General features: G+C 37.9%; 2 long non-coding RNA genes across 5 annotated transcripts in view; both read right to left on the reverse strand.

Annotated features, from left to right (window-relative positions):
* LOC143435529 (uncharacterized) overlaps positions 1–23,549 on the reverse strand; it is a 216,852-nt gene extending 193,303 nt beyond the window's left edge. For all 4 annotated transcript variants that reach the window (XR_013105906.1, XR_013105903.1, XR_013105904.1 and 1 more), the window contains exons 1-2: positions 23,162–23,549; positions 20,995–21,141 (exon numbers count right to left, since the gene is read on the reverse strand). This is a non-coding gene — a long non-coding RNA (uncharacterized LOC143435529). The remainder of the gene's footprint in view (positions 1–20,994; positions 21,142–23,161) is intronic.
* Positions 15,709–20,957, reverse strand: LOC143435530 (uncharacterized). Its single transcript, XR_013105907.1, has 3 exons — positions 20,043–20,957; positions 19,071–19,223; positions 15,709–17,113 (listed from the first exon to the last, which is right to left on the reverse strand). It is a non-coding gene; the product is annotated as an uncharacterized LOC143435530 (long non-coding RNA).
* Positions 23,550–23,935: the final 386 nt, after the last annotated feature.

Genomic DNA, 23,935 nt, shown 5'->3' on the forward strand with positions numbered 1-23,935 from the left:
CAGTGAACTAATGTTTACCTAATACGTCGAATTTATAGACTGGCTACTTTGGTGGGTGATTGAGACAGAATCAGACATACATGGATGGGGGAGAGACATATCTTGGGGTGGACAGTGTTCACTGGGGCTGCTTTCCCTATGGTTTTTCTCTACATTCCCTAAATGATAGAGCAAGAGGACAGAGAATTGGGACAGAAGCTAGCAGAAGAAAATAGCAAAGCGCTTATTCATCTCTGAGAACTGGACTAAATCCCTTCTACACTTATGATGTGCAAGACTTACCATCAGGATCAAGTCACATTCGTGGTTTTAGTAATTACAAAGACACAGATATCAAAGTTACTGAAAAACACAAGAAAAATACACTGAGAACACTTGAAATCCTTTCTTTGTGTTATTCCAAAATATACAACACATTCTTTTTGTATACTCCAGCCATTCCACTGTGTAACAGAACACGGGAAAATGGCATGTTCTTCCTCACCATGAAGAAACAATAAATGTTTGAGGATATACATACAAATCACACTTATTTGGTCATTACTCAGTGCATATGTGGGTCCCTGTTCCGGAGGGCATCCCACGAAGATCTCTGGCCTGGCTGGGTGCGGGGGGTCCTGGCCAAGGGGATCGAGTGCCAGCAGGGAGGGGGAGTCACCTCTGCTGCTGCTGCCTCTGCTGTTGCCTCCCAGTCACTCCCAGGTGCTGCACCTGTTCCTCTTCGCTGAGCTGGTCTGGGCTGTGCTGGTGAGACACCGGCTAGCTAGCAAGGAGGGAAGGGTCCTGAAGGCGCTTCGGGAGAGCAGATCTTTTCCCAAGTGTTACAGCTCTTGCAACAGAACCTCTCAGACATCAGGATGATTCTTGCACACCTTTACTTCTCCTGAATAGGGCTCTTTTATACAGTTTTGGGGTGGGCCAGAGTCTGGTAGCAGATAACGTCTATTGGCTTGGTCTGAGAGCTTGGAGATACCTCATCTACATGTAGGAGAGCCTAAGGCACTGTTCCTTGTGACTGATGGCCATAGACCTCTCTGTGGGAGGGGCTGTGGAGGGCTGAAGCTAAATGAAAGAAACCAGGGCCCAGGAGCAGACCAATTAGGGTCCAGGGTTCAAGGCTTGTGCTTAACAAGGCGCCAGCTGCCTCTTACAGCCCACCACCCTACATGTATACATACATTGAAACATCACCTTGTACTTAGCAAACATGCAATATCTGTCAATTTTAAAATAAATAGATATTTTCAAGGTATAATAAACTCTGAAGCAAGATTTTGAATGAAAATATGCTCCATATCCAATATAAACCTGTATGAAATGTTCTTATGTAACACAATACTGTGTACGATGAATATGTAAAATGAAAGTTTAAATAATGCTTCAAAAATGACCTTTAGACTTAAAGAAACTACACAAACTTTTATGCTCTAAATGTTCCAAAAAATAAATTGCAAACCAGACGTGGTTCTATTCACCTGTACTACCCTGCTGTAATACAAATTATATTGGTAAATTCTCTTGTGCTGCTTATGCTTGTTGAGAGCTGACTCTGAGTGCAAAATGGAACCTCTTGTTTCAAACTCAAGTGTCCTCTGATACCCTAGCTTGGTGCAGGCTTAACCACATCTCTGTGACAAGGAGAAAAGCAAATACCTAAAGGTACTAAAAACATTGCTTCCTTGAGAGCAGCTAGAACTCAACCCATTTCCAATAGAGGTTACCATTGTTAAGCCATTGTTATAAAAATGCCTGTAGTGAGAGCAAGAATTCAGAAGCTCATCCATGGGGAGAATGCTCAGCTTTGCCTGGGGTTCAATCAAGAACTCGCATGACTTTTTTTCAGCAAGCCTCCCTGGTTATCTTCTCTGTATGTGGAAAGCCAGTGATTTGATATTGTTACCTTTATTTACTCTCTTAAAGACTCTATTTTAGTCATCTCTGCTGGATGTTATAAGCACCTTATTAGACAATGTTTTGCTATCTGCAGCTTCTATTTCTCCATTACTTGTTATTTTGTTTTGTATTTACTTAATAAAGTCACTCATTTAAAACCTATATTGAAACAGCTATTGAAAATCTTTCTCCATAGGGGAACACTATTGCACAGGAGGCTGAAGAAGGATGCTGAGGTCGAAGCCAACCTGAGATCCTGTCTCAACATAAACTAATACGTAACAAATTGAAATAAAAACGTGTCCAAGGGGGCTGGGGAGGAATCATCCTTCTGAATAAATATTGGAAACAAACGAAAAGGACTTTAAATTTTTGTGATGAGATGATTATAGCCTCTTTAAAAAGCATGGGGTAAGCTGGGCAGTGGTGGCACATGCCTTTAATTCCAGCACTTGGGAGGCAGAGGCAGGCAGATTTCTGAGTTAGAGGCCAGCCTGGTCTACAGAGTGAGTTCTAGGACAGCCAGGACTACACAGAGAAACCCTGTCTCGAAAAACAAAAACAAAAACAAAAAACAAAACAAAACAAAAAAAAAAGCATGGGGTATGTCCCTGAACCCTCTCTGTAACACAAAGTAAGAGAATAGTTGAAATACTCTCTTTTATAACCATGAAAATAGCTCCCAAATTATTGTATTCTTTATTTCCCATTCTTATTTGAAAGTAAATGGAGAAATCCTAATTTCAATTACCTATATTTGTGATTATTTTCTACATAATACCTGATGGCATTATCTTGAAGTCAATTTAATAAATTGGGGGTTACTTAATTAAATAGATTCCCGCAAGTTTAAGGTTCATTGTTTTTTATTTTCTGCTTAAACAAATGGCCACAAATTCATTACTGCAAAATTGTATTTTGCTCCAGTATTTAGCCATAGTTGTAGCACAGTAGTACTAAATGATGTGCTATTTCAGTAAAAAGCTACATTTCAAAGGCCATTTCATATGCAGAAGGTCTCTGAGGGATTTATTTCTTCTCTCTCCTTATTTACTTATTTTCTTTCTTTGTATTGCAGTAAAATTCAAGGCCTAGAAAGAAGTAGTTCTCTGAATCCCATGGCAAAAAGTAAATAATTCAGCACTGGGTGGCACAGAAAATGCTTTCCTCTTGCTTTATTTTTATAACCTGTATCTGTGTGGACTCCTGGATCGATGAAATCATGCTGAGGATTCCAATGTAGAGTATAGCAGATGTCCAGCCTGAATCAAATATGCAAACCCGATAAAGGCTAAGTAGACAGGGAGTGTGTCAGAAAACTGAGTAATCTGAAACTTGCTGGAAAATGACAGCACTTTGGAGTTCTTGTTTTTCAGGAATTAGAGTAACTGGGAGTCTATTGCAACCAGGTCTATGATAAATGAAAATATTGTGCAATGTATGATAGTTTCTATCTGGCTTCTCTCCTTTCCTTTACGTGGACTTTGGAATTTGGATAGACAGATAGAGTCATGGGTATAGGTCATTGGGTAATTACTAATATGTTAGATAAATTATGTTAGATAATTGTCTCCCCTACCTTTAGGTCCTTAACAACATATCAAGATTCACTCCTAGCTTTTACTACAAATGCTATCATTCATAATTGTAACTAGCCAGCAGTGCTATGGCCTTTTACACATTCATACTTCCCTTATCAAACAGATTCTGTGTGGCTATGACAGTCTAGGCACAGTAACAAGTGAGTAGAGACCATCAGACTGCTCAGCATAATCCTGCCAATGGCAGACCATGTGGCATGTGTTGTCAATGACCCACTCATGTTCAGTTCGTTGCATACAAAATGAGTTTCAGCTGCTAATAATCACATATCTACATCAGGAGGCTATTTCTAGAACCATACAATGTCACCTCACTGGTACAAATGGCAGGCCAGAGGAATCAAAAATTAATACTTCCCTGATCAATCATACTTAAGAGTTGATACAGAAAGCCTCTTTGTCCATCAAGTGAGATTACTCTTAGGAATACATCTTCTACTAGTTGCCACCATTTGCCACTGGAATTAAGTGCCAGTCACTTGGTGTAGTAGGTAGACTGGTACCATTATATTTCATGATTTCTTTAATTCATTTTTTTCTCAACTGGTATTCCCTGCACCTCTGCAATAAACCACGTATTTTCAAATCTGTTTCTGGATCTACTTTGCAAGAAGCCAAACCAAAGTCAAGCCAGCCATATCCAATTAAAACCTGAATAAGATTCCATGCTCAGCATGAAACAGAAGGATAATTTCACTAAAGAACTAATATTTTCTAGTAATGGAGAAATAACACCCCTACAGATGCATCTCCTTTTTACCTGCTGCAAGATGAGATAGAGGTAGAAAATGGTCTGATCTCAGCCATCATTCTTACCTTAGTAGTTCTCAACCTATGGGTAACAACCTCCAAAAGACCATTAGAAAACACAAATATTTTAATTATGATTCATATCTGTAGCAAACTCACAGTTATGAAGTAGCAACCAAAATAAATTTAGGATTGGGGTCACCACAACATAAGGAACTTAAAGGGTCACAGCATTAAGAACGTTGTGAACCACTGATCCCCATGCCTCCAACTTCTTCTTCCTTTGATCTATTCTGTATCATACTGAAACTTCAACTTGGCTAATACCCGTTTTTATTCATCTACTCCCTGTGTAGAAATGTGTAGGACCCTCCTGGTCATACATCAGCAAGACAAAATGTCATTGCTTGATTTTAAGCCTCCATCATGATCTAGGAAAAATATTGTCTTGCTCATAACCACTTTGTATCTAGACTGTAGGTTGCTAGTTTTCACCTTCATCTATTAAATGCTAGTTGTGGGTAGATGAGTATGTATGTGGGTTTTTCTACCAACGTTTCCATAGTGGAAGCTTGCTCTCAGTGTGATGGTGTTCTGAAGGTAGGCCCTCCAAGAAATGGGGCCTAATGGGAGTTCCAAAGGTCACTAGCCAGCATGTCTTTTGAATGAATTAACATAGTTGTCGTGAGACCTCAATTAAGGCCTTGTCATTCTTTGGTGTCTTGGATTGTGATACAATCTCTCACTTTCATATATATTCTCATTATTGTAAAGTCTTCATGCAAGCCCATGCTGGTGTTATGTACTTGAACCTGCTCAAATGCAAACTAAGTAATGTTTTTTTCTTCATAAGTTCTTAGCTTCAGACAACTTATTATAGTAACAGAAAACAGACTAATACAAGCATCCCTGAATAGCTCTTTTATACCTACTCAATTAACCACCCTTTACTATTTATCTTTCTCTTCACCATTTCCCTAGCACGTGTGTGTGTGTGTGTGTGTGTGTGTGTGTAGTCACATGTGCCATGGAATACCTATGGGAGTTGGATGACAACTTGCACCTTGATTCTCTCCTCTACCATGTGTGTCCCAGGGGGATGGAACTCTCGGGTTGTCAAGATTGGCAGCAAGTACTTATACAAACTGAGCTATCTCAGTGGCAAGGTTATTATTTTCTCTTGATCCTCTAAGATAGTTGCTAGCCTAGAATACTTCATGGGTTGCTTTGGTTGAGCAATTTTCAGTTTTCCTCTTAACTATGCCATCTGTTTATTTCCTGGGTCCTGGGAAAATACAAGCACTAAGCTAGAAATCAGGAACCCTGAGCTCCAAACTGGTCTCTGCCGCTCTTTTCCTTACGAAACATTGAATATCAGTTACTTCTGTCTTTTTTGTCAGGTTTTGTTTATTTGCTTTTTAGATAGAGTGTCTGAGTTACAGCATGACCAAGGTAATTTATAAAGACAGACATTTAATTGGAGGCTTGCTTCCAAGTTCAGAGCTTGAGCCTGTTATTATCATGGCATGGAGCATGCCAACAGGCAAGCAGGCATGGCACTGGAGTAATGGCTGAGAGCTTTCATCTGATCTAGATGCAAAAGGCAGAGAGAGCAAGAGTGAGAGAGCAAGCAAGAAAGATGGAGCTAGAGAGGGAGAACTGGGAATGAGCAGTGTGAGCTTCTTGAACCATAAATCCCACTCCCGATAACACACCTCCTCCAACAAGGCCTAACCCTCTAATTCTTGTCAAACAATTCTACCAACTAAGAACACACATTCATATATATGAGCCTGTAGAGGCTATTCTCATTCAAACGACCACACAGTGTGTCTTATCCCTGGCTAAAGTAATTCATTATGTAGACCAGGCTGGCCTTGAACTCACAGATCTCCATATCTCTGCCTCTGAGTGCTAGGATTAAAGGTATGCAGCACCATGCTTGGCCAAGTTATTTATGACTTTGAACCTTTAATTCACTGTCTGTAGATGAGAATAGTATGCCTATATATATTATCCCCCAGCATTGTTGTGAAAAGAAAACATAACATTGTGCTAGAAGAAAAACCGCCTGTCTTGTAAATCTGAAGAATAATATAGGATACGATTCTTTTATTATCATTTTATAATGAAGAATTTTAAGGACAACTCTAAAGGACATGACCAAAATATAAAGGGACCAGGAACAAGGTCACCAAAGGAAACATGTAACTGAAGAAAAACATTGGTGCCACTTATAGGTCACTTATGCCAGTGATTCATCTGGTGCCATCTTCATGCAGGCCCACAGGCACAAGGCAAGCCTGCATATGAGTTGCCATGACAACTGCCAGCCAGAACCTAGAAATTCCAGCAGCTAACAATATCAATCATCATGTGAAACGGGTCAGAGAAAACTGCAAGAAAAAAAAAAAAAAAACTTGTATCTCACAAAGGCCATGGGAACAAATACAGTAGGGCTGCTCTGTAGCAGATGTTTCTAAAGTGTTGCCACGAAAGTCACAGCATCAGCATTATCTTGGATCTGATTAAATATGAAGATTGGGGAGCCCTTATCCAGACATGGTGCATCACACACTCTAGGACTGGAGCCCAATCAAAATCTGAATGTTGAGAAACGTTACAGATGAATCCAATGTATTCAAAAATTTAAGAACCAGTTTTGACTTCCACTGTCCAATTAGACAATCCAATTAGAGTTATTAAAGAAACTGAAATAAACATTTTCAAATGGAAGTAAAGTAAGTTTTCATATTTTACCTATGGTTCAACTGAATAGGAATGGTAAACTATAAATGATGAAAGGTCAAAAGTTATTTATCTATTTATGCACAACAATCACAAATTTGGTAATGAAAAACAATGCACATTCATTATCTCACAGCTTCTGAAGGTCAGGAGTAATACACAATTTAACTGGTTCTTCTGTTGTATGGTTTATAATGCTATAGTCATGGTATCAGTCAAGACTGGGTTTTCATCATGGACATAACCAGAGAGAATCAGATTTAAAGCCCCTCCCCGCCTCTTTTGTCAGAGTTTACTCCCTTGCATCTGTAGGATGGCATCCTGTCTTTTAAAAAACATCAATGGAAAAATTGCTAACACTGGTGGTGGATACATTAAAGACAGTAAAGTATGGGTAAAATGAAAGTAGAGATGGGGAAGAGTGGGGAGTGAAAATGTTCACACTTGAACAGGATGGGGAAATAAGTGATTGGAAGAAGGCTTAACTAAAATGAATAGTGTATAGTGTATGAAAAGCTATATGGAAACATAGGACCGTCCAACCCCCAAACAAAAGGTGTCTTGTGTAATATAGTCCAAACTTAGAACTATCAATATATTATCTATCTAGCGTTTTGTTCCTTGAGAGCAATTTACAGGTTTAATCTACATCCAAGGTGATGAGATTAGCAAAAAGCATAAATGTAAGGAGGTAGAGATTGTGGCAGGTATGTTAAAGTCGATTTGCCAGTCTTCCTGCTGGGCCCTGCTGATCCATGTCTCTTTTATGTGTGTATCAAATTGTCCAAAGGTTTTATGACAGAGTCAGCCTAAATTCTGAATCTCAACTTCTAATACATAGCCAAGTGTAAATGAGGTTCCCAGGGTGGGGGGGGGGGTGGTCATTTATTGGCTTCTACACAGGAGCATAGTTTCTCTCCAGTGGAGAATTTCGGAAACTAAGGAAACAAATTGGTGCTCTCCAGAACACCAACATCCAATAATGAACCAGGCACAGTACAACCGTTACACACATTCCAGTTCAACCAGGAGAAAGAAAAAGCAAATGGCAGTCAATGGTCTGTAGAAACTCTGAAAGAGAGTCAGGAAATATTTAGTGTACTTTCATTTGATTTCCAGGTCCAAGAATTGTTTTTTCTTGCCTCAGAAGAAGAACCTCCATCCCCTGTACCCTTGGCTCCATACTAAATCTTCTTTCTTCTTAATGAAAGAAAGCATGGTTGGGAGCTATTTATTTCCCTCAGTCTCCTTCCTGCTGACATCAATGTGGCAATTCAAAGGTCTTCATTCATTCACTTTGTACCATTTATCTCTTTCAATTCAAGCTGCCTGTGCTTCTTATGAAGTGACTGTTTCAAAACCATTGTGATGATGTCATGCTAACTGTTTTGGTATTTGCTTCTTAAATGTGTATAAGTGCTTTGCCGCCATGTATGTCTATGCATCATCTGTATACCTGATGCCTATGGAGGCCAGAAGAGAGCATTCAATCAACTGGAGCTGGAGTTTCAGTGAGCTGTCGAGTGGGACTTAGGAACTGAACCTAGGTCCTCTGGATAAGTAGAGAGTGCTCTTCCCTGCCAAGCCACCTGTTCAGCATTTTATTCACTTCTTTATTAGCAAAAGGCAAACACCGATGTTTCCAAAAAAATACTTTCCAATAAATTTTTGAGCTCCTGTTAAATGGGGCATGAAAATTCAACCTCCTAGCTATTGCTGAGTGAATTACCTGTGTGACATACCCTCAGTCTATATGAGAGATTCTTCATGTGGTAAAATACTCTGTGCCTGGGTTTTCTGAAATTTTAGCAAAAGGCTATAGTTACATTAACTTTATTTCCACAGGGATAAGATACCATTATTTGGGAACTCTTTGCCATCTAAAAAGAATAAATTTTCAAAATCATAAATCCATGTTAATTTTTGTCCTGTCTTTATTTCTTCATCTCTCCTTGTATTTTCCTATAAGGAAGTCAGGTATGGCCCCTAAACCTCATAGCTAGATAAGCAGGTTCACCACATTTGCGTAGATCCAGAAGACTCCCTCTTAGCAAGTGTTACCCTTTCTCCAGCTTCTAATTAATAAGTTTTGTTTCCTTTGAGCTCTTACCAGAAATTTACAATTCTAGAGTTCTAACAGTTCAGCCAAGGCAATTTAGGCTTTCTTCACCATGTTTCTCTATGTTCTTTCACTGGCCACCCACTGATCAATTCCAAAGCCATTCATACATGCTTATACACTTATCACAAAAATATCACCATTTCAGTATCAAAGTATTTAGTTTTCTATACCTATGTAACAAACTACCAGAAACTGATCTTGACAAAGATCATTATCATTTATAAAGTTCATATTCTAGAATCATGACATAAAATTTTGAAAATGTGATATTTGAAGTGATTTCATGATTTTATATCAGGCCACATTCATAGCTACACTCTGCCACATGTGGCCTACAGACCACAGTTTGGACATATCTATCTGACCAGTAAACATTTTCTTTCTCCATTTCTATAGGTCAGAGTTAAGAGCACTGCTCAAACTTGATCCTCCACTTATGGTCTCCCCGGGGTGGCATCAAAGTGTCATTCAGAACTAGAGTCTCATCAAAAATCTCCACTAAGGAATATTTTCTTTCTAAATTCCTGTAGCCATTGTCAGACTTTACTTCTTTCTTAGCTGGAAGATTCATGCAAACTTGCTTCTTCATAGGTAGCAGTGGAGAGTGAGCTGCTAACCTCATTGTCTCTGCATTTTGCCCCCTTTCATGTTAACAAAGTCAATGATAATGCTATTGTTCCACTCTTGTTTATGCAGCCATTTTTAGGAGAGTTTGCTTCACAGCAGACTTCCTAGAATTCTGGTTCTCACTGTCCTTCTGCCCCCTCCTTCCTCAGTGTTTCCTGAGCTATAAATGTATGAGTTGTGACGTATATGTGTCCACTGGGGCTGGGCTCCTGATGATCCAGTGACCTCTGCATTGTGTCCAGCTGTAGGATTCTGTGATTATCCCCATTTGTTGTAAAAAGAAGCTTCTTTTGAGGTATAAGATTAAGATTTGGAATATAGAAAAGAATTATTCTGGTCAAACAAAGTAGTGGTAGTAGATATTCTTCTCCTCACCTCTGTCTCTTGTCTCTATGTCTCTGTCTCTATGTCTGTTGCTATGTCTCTGTTTCTCTGTTTCTCTATCTCTTTCTCCTTTTCTTGCCACAGATGTCAGAAAGGAAGACTTCAACATCTTGGAGCTGTATATAGAGGTATTTGTGAGTTTCTGATAAAGTGGTAAGATCTCTTGGTCTTGAACCTACTCTATAGTCCCCGAATAAGAGAAAATTTTATAAAGGTACAATCATAGGAAGAAAGAAATTATTGGTATTAACTTAAAGTCTGTTTGTAGAACTAGAGAGGTAGTTCACTAGTCAAAGACATTTGTTGCTCTTGCAGAGGACCTGGGTTCAATTTCCAGCATGTATGTGATGGCTTCCACCATCTATAACTCTAGCTCCAGGGCATCAATACACCCTCATCAGACACATATATGATGTATAGCAATACATTGAAACAAAATGTTGTACCCTTAAAAATAAAATAAAAGTCCAAAAAAAGTCTGTTTGCTACACTGACCTTCATCAATTAACCAAACTAATGATATTTTGAGGGGACATTATTTTTGTTAAGGACATGTGTAAATCCACACACATTTACAGTGCAGGGAAATGCAAAGGTTTGTCCATCTTGATTCTTGATGGAACCATTTCAGGCTTAACTAAAATTTAACTCCTCAATGGGGAATCCCATGGAAAATTACCCAGCTACATTCTAGCACCCAAGGTCAGGATGTCCTAGCTAACTTAGAGTCTGTTAAACTGCCTGTTTGTACAGAACCCCCTCTAGCTAACTGCTTATCTCAGCTTCTGTTAAACTACTTGCTTCAACTGCTGACTTTTATGAGTGCCCCTCTCAGCCAACTTTAGCCCCCTGCAGATGTCAATCAAGATGCCAGGACATGGTTTCTGCCTTTAAAAGCTCCATGTTCTGACCATTTGGGGCCACACCTAAGTCCCAAGCACTTTGGTATAGATCCAGGTTATAAACTGTGTCTGAGTGGTCATCTCTAGTGGGTTACAACATCCCAAACCTAAAACTTGCCAAACTAAAACACTATATATATATATATATATATATATATATATATAATCATGGGTTTTGTGAGTCGGGTGTCTAGGCCTAAATGAACTCACAAATCTGCCATCAGGCCATCAGCCATGACTGCTTTCATCTAAAGGCTCAAGTGGGGAATACTAATCAGGTTGTTCAGACTGTCAGTAAAATCTTTCACTTGGAGCTGTGGTATTCATGTCAGCTGAGAGAAAGATTGGAAAGAACTATTGTTCTAAATAGTATTATTTGTATTTAAGAGACTGAAAAATCTCAAATGTTCACTCCCTTGGCTATGTATTGCAATCACCTGGGATCTTTTAATAATGCTGAGATTTCTTTCCAAGTGTTCTATTTCTGCATGGTCCATTACCTATTCCAGGTGTTCTTTTTCCGCTTAGGGTAGGATAGAGTAAAAACAGTAGTTGTTTATAAAAGTGATCTAATCACTAGTGTCTCCCAGAAATGAGCACCACAAGAATGGTTAAAAGAGTACTTATGTGAAACAAAACCATAGAATGCATATGTTGAATAAGGTTAGCTTTCGGCTACATATGGTACCTGGGGTGTAGAAGAAAAAACATCCTAACGGATTTACTCCAGTTCTCAGTCAGTATTTAAAAAAAAAAAAAAACACATACAAGTACCACTTAGTTCCAATAGATCATTTGAAGCCATCTTGGCTTCACAGTACTTTTATTCTCTCAGCTATTGTGGCAAAAATATAGCTGTGTATCACTAGGCTCTTTCTGCAGATATTCCAATAGTGTATCACTTCCTGCTAGAATCAGTCTCTCTCTTTGGTCCTCTGTCCTATGCCCTTACTGTGCCCTTCATAATCAAGACATTCAGGCAAATCAAAATCTGTAGAGGAAACTGTTTGGCTCATGGGAAATGGCAGCCAGTGGATAAATCTTTCCTCTTCATCCACAGAATATGGCTAGTAAAATCCTTAAGAATTTCTGGAGGCAACTCTTCAGGGACCATGTTCTACTCACCTAGCATTCTGTGGCTCTTAGCTCAACAGTGGTTTAATATTTGTTCTCCCACTCAGCTCTGCTCTCTTTGTTCCTTCCCTGCTCGCTGGTAGAGGAAAGGCAAGCAAATAGGCATTAGCAGCCTCAGGCTCTGTTTTGTGTTGCATGCAACTTACAAATGTAAGTAAATTGTGCCAGATTGTTTTTCTTTGGCTTAACCTTCTAGAGTGAATTACATATCATATACTCTAGGTATAAATCACACACACACACACACACATACACACACATATAATATTTTAATGTTTAAATATTTGGAAACAAAACATTTGAAAGCAAAATACTATGTGGAAGAGGTCTCAAGTAACATTCCATTTCTTTAAGGGTTTGTAGGGCTGTTTAAATGGTTTGCAGGATCTTGATTTATCTTTGGTAAGTGGTATCTGTCTAGAAAATCAACCATTTCATTAAGATTTTCCAATTTTGTAGAGTACAGGAAGACCTAATGATTATCAAATGATTCTAATGATTCTTAACTGGATATGATTCCATTTGAGGGAATGACCAACCAATAGCGGGCCCAACTTAAGACCCATCCCATGGGCAAGAACCAATTCCTGACACTGTTAATTATACTCTGTTATGCTTGCAGACAGGAGTCTAGCATGGATTTCCTGTGGGAGGCTCCACCCAGAAGCTGACTCAGACAGATGCAGACACCCACAGTCAAACAGTAGATAGAGCTTGAGAACACTTATGTAAGAATAGAAAGAAGAATTATGGGTCCTGAAAGGGATAGGAACGTCACAGGAAGACCAACAGATTCAACTAACCTGGACCCTTGCAGCTCTCAGAAACTGAACCACCAACCAAAGAATATGGATGTACTGGACATAGGCCTCCCTACACATATGTAGCAGATGTGCAGCTTGGTCATCATGTGGGTCCTAAACAACTGGAGCAGAGGCTATCTCAAAAGCTGTTGCCTATATATGAAATATGTTCTTCTAGCTGGGCTGCCTTGTTTTTCCTGTGTGGGAGAGGAAGCACCTAGACTTGCAGAGACTTGAAACACCAGGGTGGGGGTAATACTCAAGGAGATCCCACCTGCTCAGACAAGAAGGAGAGAAGGTGGAGGGAAGGATTGTGGGAGGGACTGATCGAGAGTGGGACTGTGTAATATGAGTGTGGTGATCACCTCCTTTCATTTTTTTATAGTGATATTCTGGGAAGGCAACACTGAAGACTGACTATAGGAAAGAAAAGCAACTCTTCAAAAATACTTAAGAAGACGCCTTAGAACAGCCTTGATCGTGGTAGTAGACATAATTTCGAGAACATGTACAACAAAGCAACTAGAAGCTAAGGAAAAGGGGGATTATGAGAGGAGTATCAGAAAGCTCATGGAAGCTACTCCAAGGACATTTGTAAAGGTCGCTTCTTCCCAGAACCTGGGGTATTATGTCTGAATTATGCATTGAAGAGTGTTTGCTATTGATGGTAGGAGTGTTGAACCTAATATGGGTGGGCTCAGCCTGATGTGTAGGGGAACCCACATCAAAGATGACGGGCTAATTGGGTACAAAATGGGCCAAGCCTCTGTTTTCAAGTTCTTGCACCAAGTCCTTGTGAGGACCTCCTTGTCCTCAAGGAGGTAATAATAATAATGATAATAATAATCATAATAAACCATATAATAATATACCATATAATAATACCATACCTCATTCATACCATATTAATACCATAATTCTCAGCCTCAGTCCTAGATTTCTTTGCCAGCTCATATAGCTTAAATATGTTCTATTGTTTTATACAGCAAAAATTTAATTAGAAAACCTGATGCAATAAAGAAAAAAATATGAGGAAATAGGTCAGAACAACAATATCATTGTTCGTGTGTGTGTGTGTGTGTGTGTGTGTGTGTGTGTTATAGTCATGTGCATGCTGGCGTATTTATCCATGGCCACATGTGGAAACCAGAAGCTGATATGAGGATGCCTTTCTCAATGGTTTCTACATATTTTTTTAAATGGGTTCTCTCCCTGAACCTAGTGCTTCCTGATGCAATAAAACTGAAGTGCAGTATAATGGGAAGATGAGGCATGCTTGTTCTAAGGGTAGCTTAATTTGTATACGCAGTTCCTCAACCAGTCAGCTTTATATGGTGAAATGCCAGCTAATTTAAGAGAATAGATGATTGTTAATAGAATGAAAAAGCATTGACTCAGAATGTCCTAATAAAGACTGATTTGTTTAATCAATGTGCTTTTCTAAAGTCTAACTTTTTTCTTTACATTTTAAAAAGTGTTATAAGTTAGCATACAGTGCAATGTATTTCATTATTTTAATACTTGTTCTTATTCATCCCAACTCCCACTGTCACACCACCATTCATCTTCCTCTTCGCCATTCTCCATTTCCATACAACTCTCTTTTTAAGTCCTTCTTACCTTTCTGCTTTGCTGAATATATCTTATTCCTTTCTCATGATACCTTTCTTAGTTTTGTAACTACCTCCCATATAAAACATTTTTATTTTTCTTTATTTCTAAGCCTGGCTTATTTTGCTTAATATAGTGGTTTCCAAGTCCACCTATTTCCCTGAAAATGTCATGATTTCCTGTTTCTCTATGCCTGAATAAAATTCGACAGTGTATATAAATAGTTTTCTTAAGCCATCTATCTGTTAATGGATATCTAAGCTGGTTTTATTTCTAATGTATTGAGAATAGTGTAGGACTAAATACGGATATCCAAGTATCTCCTTAGTAAGACATATTATCCTTTGGGCATATGCCCAACCATTGTATATCTGAGTTATATGCTAATTTTATTTTAAATTTTTTTGAGAAACCTTAATGCCAATCTTTATAGTGGTTATACCAGTTTATATTCACACTACTACCCATTGTTATCTTTTTCCCTTGATGTTAGGTATTCTAAATGGGTTAAGAGGGACTCCCAAAGCATTTTTAATTTGTAGTTTTGTGATGGCTACAGTAATTGATGTTTCTACAAGTATTTCTTGGGCCTCTGTGTTTTTCTTTACAGATAGGTCAAGCTAATTAGCCCACTTACTAATTTAAAAGCTTTGATTTTGTCTTTCACTTTTTGTAGTTTGTTTTCTCCTAGATATTGATATCACATATGATGTTCAGTGGGTAAAGATAGTCTCCTACCCAATAGACTGCATCTTCACTCTGATGTTTCTTTTTTTATGGGAAATGAAGCTATGTCATCTGGCAGAACAGAATCTGAATGACCTCTACCTCAAATCTCTACAGTCTTGCATTCCCCTTTGAAACTTCATAAACTGGATCGCTGCTGTCCACATTTTTCTAAGCATTACTGTCTTCTAAGATCCTACTAGAATGATCAGATAAGACAAGCTTACAGTATTCAAAGGCTTTTCTAGACAAAATTTCTAAACTGTTCCACAATCTTTCTGCACCCCAGTTCCAAAGGCCTAAGAACTATATATTCAGGTCTATCACAACAATGACCCCACTCCTGCTACCAATTTTCTGTATTAGTTACTTATCTCATTGCTTAGACAAAATAACTGGCAAAAGCATTTTAAGGAAAAACACGTTTATTTGAGCTTCTACTTTCAGGAAGATACCAATCATCATGATAGGGAAGGAAGTATGGCAACAGGTGCAGGGGATTTCTGGTTACATTGTATCCAAAGTAGGGAGCCAGAGAATGATGAGTGTTGGTGCTCAGCTGTCTTTATCCTGTTTATATTGTCTATAAATTCAGCCCATAGAATAATACTATTTAGGGTGGGTCTTCTCACCTCAATTAATTTAATCATCACATTTATAGTATTTTATTTATGTTACTATTAGTGAGATTTTTTAAAAAATTCATTTGACAAGTCTATTATTGTTATATAAAAAGCTGCTAATATTTTATGATGATTTCCTACGACTCTATTTTAAGGTTTATAGTTATTAGATCTTAGAGTTTTCTGGTGTAGTCTTAAGTGTAGGTTTGTACCATCTATAAATAGGAAAAGTTTAACTTCTGTTTTTCCTACTTGTATCCCTTTTATTTCCTTCTCCCGGTTTATAGTATATTTAAGATTTAAGCACTATGTTAAGAATAGAGAGTGTAAATATTCTTGTCTCAACCCACAGTTTAGAGGAAGTGTTTTCAGTTTTTCTCTATTTAGTATTATATAATACTGGCTAGAAACTTGTCATGCATAACCATTATTATCTTGAGGTGCATTCCTTCTATGCCTACTTTTCTCAGAGCTTTTGTCATGAAATAATGTTAAATTTTGACAAAAATATTGTCTGTATATATTAGATGATTATGTTATTTGTGTTCTTTGGTCTATTATGTTTATTGTGTAGGCTGAATAACTTTACATATTTTCTGCAGTGCTTGCTCAACTGCCATGCCTTGCTTTTTGCTTGTCTTAAAATATTCTCATTTATTTGCCAATTTTAAAAGACAACTTTTCCAGATGGAAATAGAGGAAAAGAGGAAGTACACTTTAAAGGCCGAGTCACTCCGTATCAATTGGAGGTTTGAGAAGTAATACATCAAATAGTATATAATAAGTGAAGGAAAGAATGAACACTCATAAAAGGATGCTCAGGTAATATGCAAGCTATGGTAAATCAAGTAATTTAAGTGCATAAGTATAAATAAAAATAAAAGATATGGGATGAGTACTACACTTATTTTTGGGTATAAGGATAAGTATTTGTAATACAAGCAGGGTTTATTTGTTTATTTATTTGTTTTATGAAAGTGGTAGTAGCAGGTTCTTCTCTGAGATGTAAGACCTCAGTAGCTACAGGTGACCGGCTAGGTTTTCTATACAAGGCATGAATTCCATCCAATTGAGCAAGCCTTATGTTCAATTAGACAGCTGTTGGTTACTGCCAAGATATAAATGGCACAGTTGGACCTTTAGGTGCTGGAACATCTCTGAAGTCCTCATGGCTGGCAGGGAAATAATCCTGGTGAGGGAAAAATGAAACTCAGTTCAGCCCAACTTAGGTAGGTGGTGCTGGGTCAAACGTCTAGAGTATGACATCAGTTGGTTTGGTTTCTTTTAGCCATGTTTAAGCATAGCACAATTTTTTATTTAAAAAAAAGAGTTTTCTGATAACCATTAACTCAGTCTTTGTGAGTATAACAAGGCTTAAGCCATGTTCACATGGAAATTCTTTACAAAGCACAGTTGGCTTCTTTCACAAAGATGGGTAATGTTGACTCAGAGATAGTGCCCAAGATTTAGGGTCTAGGAACTAGGGAGAAAAACTGATATTAATACCATGCCCACGACTGACAGGATTAACATGGCCCTAAGATAACACAGATGTCACTTAGGCTGTTGTAAAGTACAACTGACATTACTAATAAGAATAAATGAGTTTGTATAGCCTAAAAGCAATGGTCAAGATTTAAAGGGAAAGTGTCTGGGGTAATAAAACATAAATTCTGTGAAATATGGGTGGAGCCTTGCTCAGTGCATAGCAAAAGATCACCGAGTCATAAACGAAAGTTTTTACCAGCATTCTGGGAGAACAGGTAACATCTTCTTTTGAAGAAAAAAAAATGCATGTTTAACTTCTGGCTTCTTCAGTGTGTTTGTGAGCACAAGGGCATTTTGCCCTCTACAGTTACAAATATCTTGTTATGCTGATCATTGTTATGGTTCATAGCAATCACAGCTGGGTAAAACTATTGATTGCATTGCTACATTGGCAGCTTGCATAGCAGCTTCCAGTATTACAGAAGCTATTTCTCTGGAAGGAGGCTCTGGGTTAGATTCTGCTCAATTCCTCTGAGTTCTATGGCCAAAGTGCATAGTGTCTACAGCAATAGAGATACTTTCAACTTTTGGGATGCAATCAAGGGCAACATCAATAGCCTATATTGTTTTGAAAGTCTCCTGGACTCCCCTAATCAACAGATCAAAAGAAGGATTCTCATGACTGTGACTAGGTTTTCATTAGGTACTCTGGTCTTTGAGGAGGGGCACTATCTTCGTAAAGAACAGAGATCATGAACAAAAAAACATCACTAGTAAAAATGCAGAGAAAACCTACTGTAGGAGTTCCAGTGATAATTGATACACCTACAACATAATCCTTAAACCTAAGGCTAAGGCAACATCATAGCAGACTGAGCAGATAGATTGTAAAAGCCATAGTAACTGAAAGTCTACTGTTAGATTGTGTCTTCTAGGTAATACTTATGAAATCTCAACAATAAGTCCTTAACAATGGCAGCACTAGTTGACAGGATAAAATGAATTGTGGAAATCACACTGGCTCTGCCCACTAGCTGAAGAGGTAAAGGCAGTTAAAAACTACTGAAGAGAAAGAATTAGTCTTCCACAGACATGAACACCCTAACTGCTTATCCAATTCTATGTTGTTGGCCCTAAAAAGTATCTACACAAACAGTAGGAAATGGACTCAGCAGGTCCCCCCCCCACTCTCTCTCACACACATACATATTTGTATACATGTTTATATGTATATCTACATATACATATATGTATAGCATTGATAATTAAAGAATGAGAGAACATAAATTTGAAAGGAAATGGAGGTTAAATTATAATAAAAAATAAATGAATATGAATAAGAAATAAAATGAAACAGGAGATATTATAACCCCAGTCAGTATTCTTCCCAGAAGGAATAAAAGTGTATTTTTCCACTCCCTAAACTATCTTTTGTGACTGTTCCTGCATGACTGCTAGTATCACTAATATAAACATTCCTTTTTTGCCAAGACAGGTATCTGTATGAGACTTCTTTTTTCTGCTGGAATCTAGTCTAACAGCCCCATTTAGAACTTCACCCCTGGTATTTGGGATTGTAGTCTCCATATAAAAATTTCTATGACCAAGACTCAGAGTGGGTATAAAGGGCTTTCAGCCACTGGTATTTACCATCCTACCTTAGTAACTGGGTGTTTTCTTCCAGGTGGCTGGATTTGCTTGCATTCATCAAAAAGTCTGTTAATTCTACTTTGTGTGTTCCTCTCCTGTCACTGGCACAGAATATAGTGGAGGTGGTGCCTTCTAGAATTCTGCTCATACAGCATTCATGACTACATAATGGGAGACAAAATCCTTGGTAACTAACAGAATTCAGTCTGGTATATTCTTCATTGACTGATGGTTTGTCCTGTTACTTCTATATGGAGAAGATCTAACCTAGATTTTTTTCTCTTTCCACTCTAGTTTTGTCTCTCATAGCATTAGAATCTATTGTTTTCCCCCAAGACCCTTCTCTAATTACATTGTACAAAAGGCAGCTTCTAGTCTTCTGTCTTACACAGAAGTCTACTTGTCTTAGATACTTTTCTATTGATGTGATAAAACACCATGACCAAGGCAACTTATAAAGGAAGCTGTTTGGTTCGTAATTTAAAATATAAGAAGGTTAGAATTCATGGCCACCATTGTGAAAAACATAGCAGTAGCCAGGCAGACATGCCAGTGGAGCAGTAGCTAAGAACTCATTTTGGTTGACAAGCATAAGGCAAAAAGAACTAAGAATAGTATACATCTTTTAAAACCTCAAAGTCCATCCTTTGTGACACATCTCCAACAAGGCCACATACTTCCTGATCCTTCCCAACTAGTTCTACCAACTAGGGACCATATATTCAAACATATGATCCTATGAGAGGCATTCTCTTTAAAACCTCCACAAAAAAAAAAAAAAAAAAAAAAAAAAAAAAAAAAAAAAAAAAAAAAAAAAAAAAAAAAAAAAAAAAACAAAAAACTGATTCCTATTGGCTTGAGCTGAAATAGAAGAAATTTTCTGCTGAGGAACTGTCTTAATTAGGGTTTCCATTGCTGTGAAAAGATACCATTATCAAGGCAGCTCTTATAAGGACAACATTCAGTTGGGGTTGGCTTACAGGTTCTGAGGTTCAGTTCATTATCATCATGGCAGGAAGCGTGGCAGCATCCATGCAGTTATGGCACTGGAGAAGGAGCTGAGAGTTCTACATCTTATTCTGAAGGCAAATAAGAGAGACTGGCTTCCAGGTAGCTAGGAAGAAGTTCTCTCAAACCCACACCCACAGTGATACACTTCTTTCAACAAGGCCATACATCCTAATGGTGCCACTCCCTGGGCCAAGCATATTCAAACTACCACAGGAACTGTTACTTTACCATGTGTCAAGGTTGTACTGTCAAGATACTGATAATTCTAAGGGTGGTGACTATGACAATATTGTTGGTGATAATGATCCCCATTTATATTTTAGTATTGGTGTTTTCATAAAATGAATTGAGAAGGAACTCAGTGGAAAACAAAGGTAACAAGCTTTGAATTCTGTTAGATTTCAGTTCCCAAGTTTGTTATCTGTAAAATGGGAATAATGATGCCCATTGTCCTTGTTTATTGTCTTTAGTCACTGAATCTTAGAGTGGCTTCTTATACTGAAACAACTTTTATAAAAAGGACTTTTAGCTGCTAGCATTTCAGTCTGAAGGGTGAAGACATCCTTTCTATGACATGGATTTAGCAGGTAATGATAGATTGACATCACTCCATATTCTACACTCTTGGTTTCTCTTGCTGTGAGTTCATATTCACTCACAAGTTTATAACTCATAATTTTTTTCCTTATCTCATGTGGATACAGTAAATACTGGGATATATACAAACTTCTCACTGAAGTGGCTGTGGACTCAGCTTTGAGGTAAGGAGTGAGATCTTGTAAATATCTTCTCCTTGCCACTCCACATTTATTCCCTAACCTTTCCTCACTGTGCTTTACTTCAGGAAACTAATCTGTGTACATGTCTCAAAGAATGATCTTACATTCTGCCCTCTTTCCTGGTTTTAATACTGAGACCTACCTTGAGATTGGAGAGGGGCAGGGAACTAATTCTTATCATTTCCTCATTCTATGATTGCTGGAGGGACTGGCTGAGATTGAAGATACTGTCAAGATAAGATGATCTCGTCACCAACAGTCTCACTGGCTCTGTTTCCTCCCTTCATGCCTGCAGGTAGAGATCACATTTTAACAAAGTCCTAGGTTTGTACAATCTAATATGATTTCTTTACTCCTAATTACACTCTTGTAAATAACCCCTCTATGAAGACTTTCTCTAGTTATCCTAATTTCAACATGCCATCTGTGTCCTGTGTAGCCCCTGACAGATACATATGCTAAGCATGTGGGTTTGAGTATCGAGTTTGTCTGATGGTAAGTTCTTTGCTTATGATTTACCCCTGAGAGATGGCTCAGCATTCACTGAGCTGATATAATCAGACCTTTAGACCCATGAGACTGAGAACCAGGCTCTGCATCTCAGGAAGTTCACAAAGAAATGAATTCTTCTAAGAGTCAAACACATGTCCTTTTCTATAGAACAAAAATCTATATTTTTCTTCATTCTACAGTATCTAGCTTTCAGGAATGTTTTTAGACATAGACTACATCCAGATTTTTTTGTACATACATGGTGTCTTCAACATATTAATCATTTCTGTTGTTTTGTTTAATGCCCCTTTGACTATAATAATATGTTGTTCACTATTCTAATGCTGTGCGATTTTTCTTTTTGATTCTTCCTTGTGGATGTCTTTGTTATTTTGGTACAGTGAGATTATGGGGATTGGGATGAAGAAAGAGAGGATGCAGGTGCAGCAGTTATTTATGCACAGTGCATATAACTTGTAAAACCTTATTATAAAAAAAGCCACCGAATGGAAAGCATTCTGACTTAGCTCTTGTCACATACATATACTTAATGAATCAAACATGGAACTACCTTGAAACAAAAATGGCACTGGAAGTAAAACAAATAGTCTTGACAGCTTATTGAAATTAAATATTCATGGTGTGTTCAACTTAATTATGCTCAGAAGTGCTGAAATAAAGCAACACGGGCAGGAGTTTACAGATAAGACCCCCTGGGATATGGTGTGTGGTATCAAGACTTAAAACTTTCATTGCTACCTACTAACAAGTGAGGACAGTTAAACAAAAAAGACTAAAGTTCCTTTCATTTTAGAGAAAGACAACACCCAGAGAGCCAAGTAGATGTGTACATACAGCAGCTGGAGTTCACTCCAGGGATTACTTCACAATCATCCTCTCACAAGGGTTCAGTTCAACATGAGGAGGTTCTATTTTTTTTTCTTCTCAGGCAGGAAATACTTTTCTACTCAACTATACCCATGTACATACATCCTACAAGTTAGTGAGTCAAAACCAATATTCATCAATTTTTGTGCCTCTAGTATCATTTCTCTAGGAAGCTTGCTTGTTTAGTACAGGACAACTTTCTCTCAAACTTTAGTTACATCTATTTATCATCTGACACAAAATGTCACCTCACTGAATCCCCAAAGCAGCTCAGGAACATGTAGATGAGAAGCTACCATGAGCTGACAGAGTGAGCAAAGACTGTCACAAAAGCATGGTGTTCATTTGCATAGGGTTGCATGTTAAGCTTTGAACTGGACTATTTCTATGAATGGCCAGTGGACCAGATGTAAAAACAGACAGTAAATCTTAAGGTGAAGACCAATGTATAAGATGCTGTGAGAGCTTGGGAAAGTAAATAAAATCATGTCTTGTCAAGGTTCTTATAACCTTGACAGTCAAGGAGGTGTAGAATGGAAAAATTGCTTCATAAATCCCAAGACAAAAGAGAAACACTTAAATTTTAAATCACATAGGTATCAAGTCAAAACATGTATTAAATGATGAACCAGTTTAAGGCATGCAATTAAAGATTGGACATGCTGAGGGCCATGACATTTCAGCAATCATGATAATAAAGGAAAAATTCACCAAATTATGTTTCTGTTGAAGATAAGATGAAACCACATAAATAGTTAACTAGGAATGTTATAAATTGGGATTAGAAAAATAGTGAAACAAGAAGACTATTATCAGTATTAACAGACTTATTGAACATATATCATTCAGTTAGCAAAAGACCTGATTTTGTGTCTTTAGCTAATAAGAAAATCAGATTCAGGTCATGTAGATAAAGAACCTTTACATACCTAGATATCTTGGATTACTTCCTCAGCTGGGAGACGGAGTATTCCACACTGGAGTTGAATTTCACAATTAATTAAACTGTAGTTACAAAAACATGGTGCTTTTCATTTTTGGACTTCTCCTAGCTCTTTTTTTTCTGAGTTGTATTAAGAATACAAATGTTCTGCCAAGTAAAGAGCAGGGCTGCTTTTCAAATTTAAAATATGGGCTACTTTTCAGCTCTCTCTCTCTCTCTCTCTCTCTCTCTCTCTCTCTCTCTCTCTCTCCTTGTTATACACTCTTTTGTTCTTTGCTTATTATTTCTAACAGGCTCAGCTAGAGCCCTATGGCTTTCACCTCCCTAAGTGCTGAATCAGGGCAGAAAAGGGAGCATATAAGCCTGGGGTCTCTCTGGAGCAGAAAGCACTGCAGATTAGGAAGGCTTTTGTCAATTTTGTCACGTGTAATTTGATTTAACCTACTTGAAAAGGTAAGAACTGGGAACCAGAGGACCTTTGTACTCTTAAATGAACAATAATCATAGTGCAGAATGAAGAGGGAAAAGGAAGTAAAAGAAAAAAAAATCTTGAGGCGACTCTCAGCTGGAGTTTCTTCTCAGCTAAAGTTTCTCCAATGAAACCCATATCCTTTCTAACTTAAAAAATGGTTGGGACTTGCTAAGCAGGAAGGTCTGTGAAGAAATAAACTATAATTAATGATGCTTTGAAAACCAATTAACTCATTGTTTTTTAAGTTATTTCTTCTCACACTGTAGCAATCTGATTTTAGGGTGGCTT

This window comes from Arvicanthis niloticus, chromosome X, assembly GCF_011762505.2.
Source record: "Arvicanthis niloticus isolate mArvNil1 chromosome X, mArvNil1.pat.X, whole genome shotgun sequence".
NCBI classification, from domain to species: Eukaryota; Metazoa; Chordata; class Mammalia; order Rodentia; family Muridae; genus Arvicanthis; species Arvicanthis niloticus.